The 15,683-nt window shown below is 37.5% G+C and overlaps 1 long non-coding RNA gene across 1 annotated transcript; it reads left to right on the forward strand.

The window, feature by feature from the left end:
* The first annotated feature begins 7,945 nt into the window (after positions 1–7,945).
* Positions 7,946–8,529, forward strand: LOC124553602. The gene is made up of 4 exons (XR_006968075.1): positions 7,946–7,983; positions 8,071–8,143; positions 8,316–8,386; positions 8,508–8,529. It is a non-coding gene; the product is annotated as an uncharacterized LOC124553602 (long non-coding RNA).
* Positions 8,530–15,683: the final 7,154 nt, after the last annotated feature.

Raw genomic sequence — 15,683 nt, forward strand, 5'->3', positions numbered from 1 at the left:
ATGATACCTAAAAGTAATGCAGCTGTGGATGAACACCTAGTTGCATTTAGGAGCCATTGTGAATTTGTGCAGTATATGCCAAACAAGCCTGGAAAGTATGGAATGAAAATATTCTGGATGTGCGAAGCTAAGCTGGTTATGCCATTGACAAGACTGTGTACACAGGAAGAGAACCAGGTTAGTCACCCCAGAAAAATGTGGGCCTTACCACAGTGAAGATGCTTGCAGGCAATATTGTTGGTACAGCCAGAAATGTTACTGTAGATAATTATTTTACAAGTTCAAAATTGGCAGAATATCTGTTGTGACAAAACCTTATTGTTGTGGGAACAATGAGGATGAATAAAACAGAAATTCCAAAAGAGATTAAGCCTACTTGGAGTAGAACAGAAAATTCAAGTCTATTTGCATTTACAGAAGAAATGACAATGGTTCGATTTTCATGAAAGAAAAACAAGTGTGTAGTCCTATGTACCATGCATCATGATAAATCTATAGATGAACAGTATCCAAACCTGACCCCTGACATTGTGAAATTTTATAACCGAACGAAGGATGGTGTGGATATTATGGATCAACTAGTGCGTGATTATACATGAAAAAGAGGAACTAAACGGTGGCCAATGGCTCTCTGGTGCTACATAAGGGATGTACACACTCGAAATGCCTTTAACATTACAAAACACAACATTCCATGTATCACAAAGCGACTTTACGCAGACTTTTCATCAAGGACCTTTCAGTGGAGTTGATCCAACTGTTTATGAACAGAAGATCGTCTAACCCCCTTCAGCAGAAATCCATATACCTGGATATGGAGAAGTTTATTACTATTCCTAAAACACAAAACAGCAGTAGTAACAATAGCAGCACTGTCAGTCATCAGAAGAGTCGCTGTTTATTGTGTCCTGCTTCAATGGACAGTGTTCTGTAAATGCACAAAACGTGTGGCAAGACCATAGCAGTGTGGTGCGAAACAATTGTAAAAATTATTATCCTTGTTTCCTTATTGATTTGTTCTTCGTGAATACTATAGCCACTGATCCGAGAACAGTCTGTGATAATACTGGTGGCTTGTTTTTCAGTATAAGTGTTAAAAACAATCGCAGCTGTCTTCTATTATACTGATAAGCTTTAAAACAAAATATTTCTGCATGTTAATGTCCACAGAATACATTTCTATATAAATTCTCGATTTATACATTATGGGTCCATTGGACCCAGGGTATGTAAATGTGCAGAAAATATACGTCATGCAAAGTAGGATTAAATGACTTAATTGACGTTATAGTTAACTTGGAAAACCATCAGAGAGAACAAAGATACTTCAGAAACGGACTACTTACTATTCATAACCAAGTATTTGAAAAAAAAGTTAAATTTTTTTGATAAAACTGAAAGTAGGAATATTAATTTTTTTATTAGCAAGTGAAATGAATGGGTGTCCAAAAGAAGGGCTACAGATACTCGCCAGATTACATTATGTCTTGTAGCATTTTATTTTCAATATCACCACACACTTACGAGTTTATAAGGAGCGCAAATTGTCTTGCGCTACCCCATCCTAATATACAGCATAGGATTTGTCTGCATTTTCAAACACATTCAGCAGTTGAGCAGCTAGGGGGCAATTAACTGTTGTATTCAAAACACAAGATCCTATTTATTTGTGAATCACTTCTTGTTGTTGACTGATTAGTCTGTGATGTTAATGACAAAAGTTCAATTAACACATGGGCCACGTCATTCTTTGCTTCCCCTTCTCAACTGTCAATTGTTTACAATCTTCTTTGTAATGACACACAACCCCTTTTTTAGTTTAACATTTCGTTCACATATTAAAATGTGTCACATACCATTGGATCGATAAATAAGATCCAGATCAGATAATAAAGTGCCCACAGTTTGAAACTGTTTCACAAAGTACAGAACTCCTTATGGCGAAATTCTCTGCATGACGTGGAGTACAAACAAATAACAAATTTTTACCAAAAAAATTAAAGTATCTGTATAAAAACAACCTGGAGTGAGCAAATTTCAAAGTTGTGCTTGATATTTTCAATGAGAGGACTGTTCAAGGTTTGGTAGCCTTGGGGGAACATCATCTTACTGAAAGTTTTGAGAGCGCTGCTAAATTCATCAAAATTAATTTGTGCATGGTGGAACATTTTAATATTGAAACTTCCTTGCACATTAAAACTGTGTGCCGGGCCGACATTCGAACTCGGGACCTTTACCTTTCGCTGGCAGGTGCTCTACCAACTGAGTTACCCAAGCATGACTCACGGCCCCACCACCAAACTTTGACAGTGTAATCGATTTCAGAGAGGATCGAATTCAGTCTGTTCAGAAATATTTGCCTTTTCTTACACATACTTGTCAGGGCACTGTGCAAATAGTGTTCTTAAGAATCTGAGACACGACACATGTAAAACATATTTAGAGAGAGATTATATATTATCAGCATTAGAAAACAATGCAGGGTAATGAGGTTACTAATGTTGTTATTTCTGCTTCTTTAGTTGGTAAAAGCTTGGTCTCCCGAGAACTTAAACACAGCATCATTAGATGCCCTTCCCAGGGAAATTTACATTTTAATTCTAGATGCTGATGAAATTAAAAAAGAAGACTTTTTCCGAAGGGAGTTTTCTTATAGTCAGGTAGATCACATAGACGACAGAATTCTTCAGTGGGTGGTAAAAGTATCGTGTAATATGTTACTCAATAATTAGCGATAACGGTAATAACAGCAAAAAGGGAAAATTGTAAAATGTAAAGTAGCTTGAAATAAATTTTGTATCAGGTTAACAAACATTTACATTTGTCATTTTCCTCTCATTCCTAATTTTCTCTTCTCAATACGTGTAATTGCGTTGTTAACACTGAAAGTGCATGATACTAAGCCTACATTTTACTTACAAACATTTCATTTCATTAACGGCAGTATGCTGGTACATATTTGACAGTTCTGATGACACAGACAGAAGGACGTATCAGATTTATGAAATCTTTCTTTTTGCTTTTTTGGTTAAATCTTGGTTACATGAGGGTCTACAATTAAACTGATCCTGGCGACAACATCGATACTATCTTTGGTGAGTCATTTATGTCTCAGTGAATTATATTTTTGTCGAAGTCAGTGGTCACCGGGATAATTTCTCCATCCTATCTGATAAGTTTTACTAAAACTATCTCCATCACGTAGAATAATTTACAGGCTGTGGCATATGGCGGTTTCACTCCCAACGTTTTTGTTAACAAACGGTAAAATTCTGAAAATGATCTCAAACACAATAGAAGGAAATCACACAGCATTGCAACCAGCGTAACATGCATTTTGCACAACAGCATACAGGAAAGGCATAGTGTCTTTTTAACCGATAAAAGAGCGACACAGTTTCATTGTAAGTGGCACACAGCTTGATAGTCGAGAACTAAGTCTCGTGATTTTTTTACAATTTCACGAAAGAACTGCAGGCTTTTGCGGCAATCAGCGACGGTCTATCGGCAATGACGTCACAGTTGACCGTGAGGCCTGTGTATCAGAAGCTGTGGGCTCAACCCCCTGCAGTCTTCTGCACGCCTGGCTACCGAGAGCTGAATGTGACTTCGGACTGCCTGGTTATGTCGTTCCAGCCTCGCCCTCAATCGAACATTTTTAATGGGCTTAAGTTCTCCATTCATCGAATTCTATTCCAGTATCGAAAGTGCTCTGATGCAACCGAAAGAAGTTGAAGCACGTTTTATTATTTTACGCGTTACAAGGGAAATGATCACCATTGTAGAACATTATTACTTTATAGCGCCTTTATGTTTTTCTTGCAGAGTAATTCTGTCTTGCTCGTTAAAACGCGTCAGTTATAGTGCTTCTGGATTGTGAAAGGATTAACATATTGATATTATAATGACACTCTGTATGTTGGCCGGCCGCGGTGGCCATGCGGTTCTAGGCGCTCCAGTCCGGAGCCGCGCTGCTGCTACGGTCGCAGGTTCGAATCCTGCCTCGGGCATGGCTCTGTGTGATGTCCTTAGGTTAGTTAGGTTTAAGTAGTTCTAAGTTCTAGGGGACTGATGACTACAGCAGTTGAGTCCCATAGTGCTCAGAGCCATTTGAGCCATTCTGTATGTTGAACACGATTACCTAATTTTTAAATAATGTTTACAACATTGCATTCAAATCCTCAAGTGTCCTTATTCATCTGACATAATATGAACCAACTCTTAAGCAAGACAGCCTACTAGAGGCGGCAAAAAATAACGTAACTGATAGAAATAACCGGTTACTGAGAAGTAACGGTTACTGCGATAACCGTTCCTCTGATTCTGGCAGTTATTTCAATAACTGTTTAGTATCAACAGTGCCTCGCGCCATCTGTTGACCGAAGATCGTACTGCGCATTTGGAAGGCGTTCTATAGACCATGGGAATAACTGCGAGACTGCGCGCCATCTGTTGATAAGAACTGTGTAGTTGTGTACTATTTCGTGGGCCTTCGTTACTTTTAGCATAAACAATTAAATAAAGTTAATGTCCGAGCCGTGGCTGATAGGAGCTGCAGTACAGGCATTAACAAGTACAGTCGATCCCTTGAGCCACCGCCTTACGTGTTAATTTAGCTTGGACGGGTAGTACAAGGAGAGTTACTAAGGAATTCGAGCGACTATGGAAATGACTGTCAGAGATCGGTATTCTCCTCTGGCAGTTATCTTTATTGGCTCGTAGTTCTAGTTCTCTGGTAGTTATCGGGGTACCACCACAGATAACCTGGAAGCTGGTAACGGAATAACTGTGTGTCTAGACGTTCCTGACTCGGTGACTCCAGTTAAAGGTCGTAATTCCAGGTGATATTTCCAGAGAGGATAGTAACTGGAGCGAACAAATATTTTCGTACTGCTACGGAAATGACGGTGGGCCATCGGGGAGAGGGGATGGCAAATAACGGGAATCTATTGTCTCATTTCTCTGCAATTCTTGGTGTTCCGGATCAGGTGTCACTCTCTTTCCGGCCTTTGGTTGCGTTAGAGGGTATTGACTTTCGTTCCGTGCTCTTGTTTTTCTTTGTGTTGTTGATATTAGTACCAATAGTTGCCAACATGAAGAGGTCGAGGACAAGCGAAATGAGGTCATATTTCGAAACTATTGATCAATAGTTTGCGAAATGTACTTTGTGCGGTAAGAAATTATCGTACAAATCGACGACGACGAATTTAAAAAAAACCTCTTCAGAAATCACATTTATTTGTGAATTTCTCTTCACAAAGACCTTCGGAGCTAGATTTGGGTGAGTAAGGAAAAAAATATTTTTATTGCAATTACGGTTATTTCAGTGCATGCATAATCATTTATTTTTTATTTTATTAATTTTTTAAAAATAAGAGCATGCTATACAGTGTGGTGCTTTGTGCATTTTTACACGCGAGTTTTCATTTGTCGTGACTACTTAAGCTGTCGATACCACCGCACCTGTTTGCCTTGACATTTTCAAACATTAAATTATGTTGCATATGGTGCCGGAATACTTAATTATTTAATTCGAAGTTATTGTTGCAGGTGTAATAACGATAGTGCTAATAAAATGCCACTGGGTGATATATGAACTGTCGCCTCTCAATTATTAGTAACTAATCGGATAACAGATTGTATCAGTGCTCATTCCCGTGTATCATTTGTTTTTAACCCTGACGATGACGGGGGGGGGGGAATTAGATACTGTTTCATATTTTAAAATTTTGAAAAGGATAATTGTTTTTAATGGAGTCTTCAACTGAATTCCGTAAATGTTTTAAATTTTGTGGTTAAACTCAACCAAAAAATTTGACACGTTAATAGTACATGTGACTTTCCACAGTGACAGTCATATTGAATATTTTGAAGTTCAGGGCCCTACTTATACATCAGTATTTGTTTAAAATATGATATGTCAACAACAATTAAGATATTTTTTAGGGTGGAAATACAGTACCCTCCCTTCCCCTCAATACACATTATTGAAAATGTGTTGGTATTGCTAGGATTAAAGAAGAAACTTGAAGCTATAGTCATTACTAAAACTGAGTCAATTGTCAACTTGTATGAAGTAAATATTCAAGCTGCAAGTACCATGTAGAATACTGTACGCAAACATTGTAATATATATCACCAAAAATAATATGGCATCATTTCTATTGTGCTTATGCTGATATGAAACCTATTTTTCTGTAGGTGAAACCCTTCCTGTGGAGGTGATCCTTGGCACCAGTAGTGTGGAAGAGGAGCGAGCTGCTCCAGCCCCATCAATGCAGCAAGGTGTTCAAAGTTCTATGACATCGTACCTCTCCAAAAGGATCGGAGTGAATCAGAAAAAGAAGATAGATGGGCAACTTCTTCAGCTGTTCACTAAAGACTTCCAACCATTTTCAGTCGTTGAAGATTCGGGGTTTTGTGCGGGCACTTAATCCTGGTTATGAGTTACCAAGCAGGAAGCATATTTCAGATGTAATGCTGCAAGCAGCATACACAGCAGCAAAGGAGACAGTGGTAGACAAACTGTCAGCTGCGAAGACAGTTTGTTTGACCACAGATTGCTGGACATCGGCAGCAAATGAAGGTTACATGGCGGTGACAGGGCATTTTGTGTCTGAAGATTTCACCTTGCAATCTGTGTTGTTAGGATGTTCCCAATTCTCTGGTGCACATACTGCTTCGAATCTGTCGGCATCTCTAATAGGCACGACAGATAACTTCAGGCTGACAAAGTTTTGCTGGTTGTGACGGATAATGCACCAAATATTAAAAATGCAGTATCCATTTTACAGTGGAAACACTTTGGGTGCTATGCACATACACTAAATCTTATTGTGCAGAATGCACTAAAACATTTTGTGTCAATTCAGCAGAAAGTCAAAACTATTGTAGCATTCTTCAAGAGAAGCTGCAAGGCAAGAGAAAGACTGCTGACATACCAACAAAATAATGGGGCCGGTCATGTTAAAAAACTGGTGCAGGAGGTGCCAACAAGGTGGAACTCTACTCTGTGTATGTTGGAGCGAATAGTTGAAATTAAAGATGCAGTGAAGACTTCACTTGTACTATTCACAGTTGATTTTGAACAACTGACAGACGAGGAATAGAATATCTCTGCTCAGAACTCAGCTCTGTGCTGAAGCCATTTGCACAGGTTTCAACACAGCTTAGTGCTGAGTCATATCCTACTGGCAGCCAAGTAATTTAAGCAGCTTTTTTCTAGCTAAAATGTTAGCTGTGGTATTATGGCATAATCATTTCTGAGATATTGTACTGTTTGTGTTATATTGAAGAACTTATTCCAATTTTCAGGTTATTGTTCTGACAAGGGGATTATTATCAGTGTGTGCAGAACTTTTGAAAAGGCCATTTAACAGTGTGACAAGGACTGTCATTGAAGAATTAACAAAAGGCCTGAAAGATCGTTTCCACAATGTAGAAATGAGCAAGTCTATAGGAGTAGCCATTCTACTAGATCCACGCTTTAAATCTCTTGTGTTTGAAAGCCGAGTTGCAGCAGATAATGCAAAGAAACAGCTTATTGAACTAGTAGCACAAAAGATGGGTGACAGAAGACTGACAAACACAGGCCAGAGCCATGAAACTGTGTCAGCTCCAACCACCACTGATCCCTTGTCAGTATGGGGTGTCTATAGTGCAATTGTAAAATCAACACAGCCCCGGGGCACTCCTCAGTCAGCTGCTATTGTGGAAGTACAAAGGTACATGGACAGCCCAGTTATTAGTAGAAGCGAGGACCCACTGGCATGGTGGCGTGAAAATCAATATATTTTCCCAAATATGTCTAAAGTGGTAAGGGAAAAATTCAACATAGTGGCCACTTCTGTGCCATGCGAAAGAATATTTTCTAAAACTGGTATCATTATAAATGAAAGGCGCACACGGCTGAAGGCGTCCAAAGTTGAAAAACTTATATTTCTAAATATGGACAGTACTAACTCCCGAATTTCCTGTTACAGGGTACGTGTTATTTATTGTATTTAATGAGAGATTACTGGTGATTTATACCCCAAAATATGCTTTTCTTATCTTAGACGTTTATTTCAGTAGTGGATTCGAGAGGCACACCAACACCAGCAGATGAGTCTCCGTTTAATACTTGGGATATTATAACAGTAAGGTAAGTCTAGTTTGGGTACATTTTTGGCAGATTTGATCTCCCCCTTAAAATGGAGATATAACTGTAGGCCATAGCATATATTTGTTATGCTACATTAAAAGAGTACTAGTGGTTTTGTGTTGAAGTGTTTAATGTATATTGTCGGTCAGTAAGTCAGAGCACTTTGTTCCAGTTATAGCTCCAGAAGTCAGTCACCAGCAGCAGATGTCACACAGTTATAAAATGGGAAACTTGTAGAATAAGGTACTAGTGGTTTGGATACATGTGTGGGAAATTTCACCTTTCACTTAAAATGAAGGTACAGTTACAGTCCTTAAGAGTATACTGGCAAATGGTAACTCAAAGCTCTTTGTTTCTGTTACAGCTCCAGAAGTCAGCAGCAGCAGACGTCACACAGCTATAATGTGAGAAGCTTGAAGAATAATGTGGTAGTGGTTTGGATACATATGACATATTTCGCCTTCAGTTTAAAATTGAAGTTTGTATATATTGGCAGGTGGTAACTCGGAGCTCTTTGTTCCAGTTATGGCTCCGATAGTCTTCCAGCAGCAGCAAATGTTACACAGTCCTATAGCGGTAAACTTGAAGTATAAGGTAATAGTGTTTTGCATACAATGACAAACTTGACCTTTCGCTTAAAATGGAGGTACATTTGCACTGAGGTTAATGTTATGACACGTGAATGGATTACCAGTGATGTATATGTAAATACTGGAATTTGTAACTTAGAACTTCATTTCAGTATCGGCTTTGAAATTTGGTCACTGGATACAACTATATTATCTCTCATGTTGATAGCAGCAATCATCAGATTGCAATCCAGTTAAGTACCTGTGAGGCATGAGATGTCAAAAATACTATTAGGTTATTGGTAGCCTGTGTCAAGGCATGTGGCACCTCGAAGTTTGTAAGTACAGTAGCATTTTGTTTTCTGCTTTACTTAAAAACTGTTAGCTGTAGCACCCATTCTGACATTCAATTATTTTGAATTTCAAGTTTCTTAAAATGATACTAACACCGGTTTCATGTGTGTTAACACTAACCCGTATATTATTGTTAATATATGCTGCTATTTTCCTCAGATGTTAACTGAAATTGTTTTATTGTAATGATAACAACACTTCAGCCTTTGCAAACTTGCAGTATAGGTTACCTGCTGAGAAATATTTACTGTAAGAAATGTTTCTTGAATAATACCAAAAGGAAAACCACTGAAAATGCCAAACGTGAATTGGTGAAACATCCTGTGCTCAATACTAAATTTCATTTGCAAAACACGGAAGTTTTCCTATGTTTGTGGTGGAACACAACAAATTCTCATAATTTTGCTAGTTTGTATTCTAAAAAGGGTGCCAGAAATGGAAGAGTATAATTTTTATTAAATCGGGCATTAAATGTAAGTAGGTTGGAATACAGAAAGGGTGCAACTGGCCTTCCCCACTGTAGCCTGATGTGCTCCAACATACATTTGTACTGATGTGCAGGTGGTTATAACACTAGTATCAAACTGCATGGTACCCACTTACTAATGTGACCTACCCTTGCATGATCTGCTGCAGACAGCAAGAAATCCGCTACTGCTCTTACTACCTGTCCAACAGTTGTGGAGGATTTTTTCCCCTTGGTGCTTGCCATGACATGTTTTGCCCTCTGCCCTTAAAATCTCAATTCTTGTTACATTTTTCATCCATTTTCTATCTCCTGATGGGCCTGTATTGATAAAAAACTAATCAATGCAGAAGTGATTGTAGAACTTTTGCTAGTGGCAGTGTGGAGGGGCTCTACTCTTTAAAAAATAAAATTACATTGTGGGACAGGGAATTATTATTAGATGCTTTCATGGACATTTTGTTTACTGAAAAAGTCAGTCATTATCTGAGGTATTTAAATGTTAACTTCAAATCTAAAACTGCATCAAATGATAAATTTCAGTAAGTCTTTAACAAGTTTAAGTATCTTGCTTCACATGCTGGACCCTCCAACTATAAAAAACAGTTTTGCAGAGAACAGCTATTCAGATGTTAACATCCCAGAATTTGTGTAGAAGATATCCCTTACATTGTTAGTTTCATTGTGGTCACACTCTACAGTGTAGTGTTATCAGCATACATATAGAAGTTTGAAGAACATATTAAATTAATTGCTAGACATGCCTTAAGTGAATATGTTTACTACTAATGTGAGTCAGCTAAGTAGTTGCTACAAGTTTTTATGTTGTTTCTAAAGTGTCTTTAGACAAGGATATTTGCGCTGTTTGTTTCCTGTTCTTCTGTTGCAGATAACTACTCATATATGCAGCAACTGCTGAAGCAGCCTCTGGCAGTTTATTGAAGTTCCGTGAACAAAGTGTTGTGTGGTCTGTTTGTGTAAAGTGATAAAGAACAATGTTAAAGTGTAATTGCATATGTAATTGTGTATATATTTAATCATTATTTTTGCTAGTTGTAAGATCTATTTTCATGTAAATCAGAACATTGTATAATAGGTAACAACCGAATGAGGCAGTGTAGCTATTAACAGCACTGACCTCATATTCGGGAGGATGGGGTTCGCTCTGTCTGGCCATCCTGATTCGGGTTTTCCTGGATCGCTAAGGCAAATGCCGGGATGGTTCCTTCATCAAGGCCACGGCTGACCACCTGTCCTGCCCTTAAAGAGATCCTTTACACATTGTGTGTATACCCATATTTTGAATTATTGATGTTTTTTGTGTTATGTTGAGATATTCTTGGATGAAATAAAAAAGTTTATACATTTGCATTTGTGGTCACATGTTAAATTACTGAGAAAATTGCAGAGTGGTTATGGCACCGAATTTCCATTCAGGTGCATTGGGATCCTTCGCCTGTTTGAACATCCTGATTTACATTTTGTGGGTTCCCTAAATTCCTTTAGGCAAATACTTTTGTTGGTTCCACTGAATAGGCCATGGCAGATTATTTGCCATTTCCAATCTGAGTTTCTGCTCAGTATCTGACATGTTAACTATTTATTCATTCCCTTTATAATGCTGCAATGTTTTAAGTGTTCCATATCATTGTGGAAAAGTCAGAATAAAATTGATCATCTCACATGTACATACATTTGTGTTGGTTACCATTTTTTATTTTAACTTATCTTCTTTTTATTCCCTGTACTCTAAGTAATTTGTTGAAAACCCATGAGCGCAAAGACGAGCACTTACTACCATTTTAGGATATATTTTATGTACAAATAAGGTAATCTCTCATGTGGCATGGTGATGTCTTTGTTGAGGTGATATTACTGTCTCATGAACATGGGTGTCTTACATAGAACATACAGAAATTAAACAGCTGTGCAGTAATCCTGTAATATATATTTTAATTTTGGGGCAGAATAGGAAACTCATCTCAAGTGATACATGTATCACATCTCCTACCTTCTCAAGAAATGTCAAAATTTGTGGCACTACTGTGAGCACAAACACTTGCTGTCTCATACATAGTATGGAAAGCTATGAAGTGTAGTAGTGTGTATGCAACATGTTAATACTTTCTAGGGATTTTAAACTTACTGAAATGCCTTGAGTATTGGCAGTGATCTAAAAATGGAACATAGTTGAGTATCTTCTCCAAGTACACCCCATCACTAATGCTTGGTAGCATCATGATGAAAAGTGCCAGTGCTGTATCAGGTCAACTTGAATACAAAGAAACTTATGTAATTTGGTGAGACTTAGCTTTGTGGCATTAGCGAGAGAAAAATGAGTTTTCTCAATTTGTACACATCCATTGCAAATAGGCTTTCTTTCATTTAATTAGTTTTTGGCCATTGACTTTGAAACATTTTATACATAGTTTGGAGCATATCACTTTTATGCGGGAACATTGTCCAGTGTACACTTCAAACATAGGTATTGCAATTGAAGCATTTCACGGAGGTATATTTGGCATGAATACAATATGCTTACAACAATAATCACGTCAGACACTTTGTCAGTGTATTTAAATAAAAGTATAGATTTACTTACATTTGGGCCTATTAGCACTTGTGCATACTACATGAACGTTTTTGAATAAAATATGCTTTTTGTTTTCAAAGAGCTCAAGTCAGTTCATTTTCTATTATGTTAAGCAACACTGAAAAACTCTGTTAGGTGCACTCATTGCTACGTTGAGGTTGTTATATGCAAGACTTAGCCCTTCATTTTGAGTGCTCATCTTGTCTTGTTCATGAATTAGTCTTACCTATTCAGACAGTTAACTGTCATGATATTAAACTGCAAAAAGATCAAAGCAGGCAGCTGGCATTGACAGATGAAGTGTTTCGAAAGGATTCGTGTTATTGCCTCGTGTGAGACAGAAAAAAAGCAAAACGTGGAATCCACAGGTAAAGCATTCCCCAGGAAAGGACATTTTGTATTTCCTATAGATGAATATCTTAACAGGGACTGGTAGAGTAACTTAAGTAAAAAGTATTATTTCAGTTTTTACAGCACTTTACTGCAACAGTCAAGATCAGATTTCTGAAAACTTACTGCAAATTTGTATTACCTACACAATACCATTAATTCATACTCTCACAATCTGGATATCCAAAGAAGAATTGTATAAAGAGAGTGAAAAGGTATTGTAATGACATCTGAGACATTAAGCCTTATGAGTTGTTAATCAATCATTCAGCACTGGAATTCTGTATACAATAATGCCAAACATGACAGATACACAACAAACTGAAGGCTTGGACATATGCATTAGTCATTCTCCCACCACAAAATCAAAGCCCTCACTGTAGATTAGATTAACTTGTTTTTGTCCCAGGGACCCAAAAATGAGATGATTCTCATGGATGTGCAACATGTCAAAGTATAACATAAAGCATTTGAATATAAAACTTACCACCATTGTCATCGGTCACGAGATTGTCAAAATATGTGAACATATTGCAGAAAACTGGAGCTGCTAATATGTACAGTATTAATATACTGCCAGAACAAAACATAGTTATGCACTTTTAATAAATTTATCACACACAGAATACCTGATCTTGACTGTTGTGACCAAGTGCTGTCAAAACTGAAATATGCTGGTAGCAGAATTTTTACTTAAGCTGGTCTAACAGTCCCTGTTAAGATCTATAAAGTAGGATTTGCCTATCAAAAAGTCTTTCAAACTTTCAGTAAACTGTGCTTTATCTGAAACAAAGTTTTTAATGGTTGCTGGAATTTTATTGAAAATGTGTGTTCTTGAATGTTGAACCCCTTTCTGGTCAAGGTAAGTGATTTTAGATCTTTATGTAGATAACTGTTCTTATTCCTGGTATTGATACTATGTATTGTGCTATTGGTTGGAAATACTTGCAACAAATTTCATTAAAGAATAAATATACTATAAAGCAGTGGTTAGAATATGAAGTTCCTTGAACAGGTTTCTACATGGTGTTCTTGAATTTATACCACAAACGATTTTTTTTAGGCCTACATGCTTTTACATGCTAAATACTTTTGCTCCGTTGAAGAGTTACCCCAGAATATGATTCCTTATGACATAACAGAATAAAAATAGTATGTTAACTTTTTTACATTTGTGTCTCCTACATCTGACAGCATTCTAACTGCAAATACAGATTTGTTTATGAGCTTTAGCAATTCTGTGGTAAGCCCTTCCCAACTGAATTTATTATCGAGTTATAATCCCAGAAATTTAACACTGTCAATCTTTGCGGTATGCATGTCTTTATATGTTATGGGATTATAGAACCTTACGTCACGGGGTCAAAGCAGACGGGTGGAATCGGACGCTACCATTCATCCTATGTCATACACACGCTGCAGCTGGAGAAATCGAGCAGTTTTCCAACTAGCGTACTCACACTTTCAACCATATGACTATCTTGTAGAGGAGTAAACGAATCATTCACATTACGTATATTTTTGTGTTGTATTACAAGACAGTACACTTATTCTATTAAGTAAACAACACAAGAAATTAAGCTTCGAATTTAACCTAAAGTATTCAGTTTACATATTTCTTCAAACTTAAAAACGCACGTTGTTAACATTTTACTTAAACAGCGTTGTGGCGAAGTTCCGCGTACTTTCTGTTGCAGCTGCGAGGATAATATTTCTAATAGCGACCGATAACCTACATACATATAATATGAAACACTAATAATCGTTCTAACATCAACTAAAATATACCCGGAGTTAATTAGCTAAGGTTATGACACGATTCATACGACATTCCTGCCATTTCACACTACTCGCAGTTATACTGATAACTATTAACTAAACTGATGGATTCCAACTATGTCGTAATTTAACTGTCGGAGTAATCGGTATTCGCTAGCGAAAAATAACTTAACAATTATTAATAACCGTTAACGACAACGGTTATCAGAGAATATCGGGAACTGTGATAACGATTACTCCAGGACAACCGTTTGGCCCACCTCTACAACCTACTCCGTAGCTCTACCTTAACAATTTAACACATACACCGCTCATACTTGGCTCACGATACGAGGTACACGAGGTATAAACCACGTTAAGATGCACCTCTCCAAAAATTACCGATCGATTTGTAGCGTTGGTCATTTAACCGTATTCAGTACGCAATAGCTGCGAAATATATAGCATTTGCCACGAACTACCATAACGAGTATTAAATATTCTTGTGATAAGTACTGCAAATATTCGCTCCCTTACATCAAAGTCTTTAAAGAACAAGAAATACATCACTGTGGAGATGAACTCTATTTCAAATACTTTCTGACAAGACGTCACAATGCGAAATAAATGTAACTGCCAGCTGTCGGCTGCTACTGGTCGGCGAAAGGTGGGCCATACAATTGTTGCCTGGCGTCGCCAACAGATGGCAGGGCGGTAGTTAGTCTTTTGCTCACGGCAGTACGTGTTGGTGAACTATGTAGTATTAACACCTGTATGCAAGAACATCGACTTCTTTACTGATACATTAGTTCCCCACTAAGGGTCAGACTGATGAAATATAAACCTCTCTTCAAAGTTTAGGCGAATTAAACAGCATTTCAAATTAAATAAAAACATGGCTATGAAATATGTTTTTTTCTTTTTGATGCACATCCTCTCCCGAAATAATGTCCATATCATTCTGTTTCTATGGGGAACATATACGTTTTGACGATCCTCACATTGAAGTCTTTCTCGCCGTCTCCGAACGTTTCGGGAATTCAGTTCCCACAAGTATCGTAACACAAGACTCCTTTCTAGCGTAACAGGGAGATACTCTAAGTCTCCCATCGCCTTTAATATCCACATTTCTCAGTTCTTTCACTAAATTTGTAGTAGTTGTCTGTTCACCTAAACGCAAAATATTCGCCAATGCGCCACTAAATGTACCCTTCAGAAAACGCTGTTTCTTCTTTTCATTTGCAGTCGTCGTCCAGTAACAAAGAATCTCTTCAGAGGAGAAAAATAAACAAGATATGAAGATCGCAGAATACTAGTAGCGTTCGGTGGAATGCAAATGAACTATGTGTTCTTTTCTCACAAAGTTCTGAAGTTTTCATTGAGATTTGAGAAGAGAGAATATTTCAAATA

The sequence above is a fragment of the Schistocerca americana genome, chromosome 11 (assembly GCF_021461395.2).
Source record: "Schistocerca americana isolate TAMUIC-IGC-003095 chromosome 11, iqSchAmer2.1, whole genome shotgun sequence".
Lineage (NCBI taxonomy): Eukaryota > Metazoa > Arthropoda > Insecta > Orthoptera > Acrididae > Schistocerca > Schistocerca americana.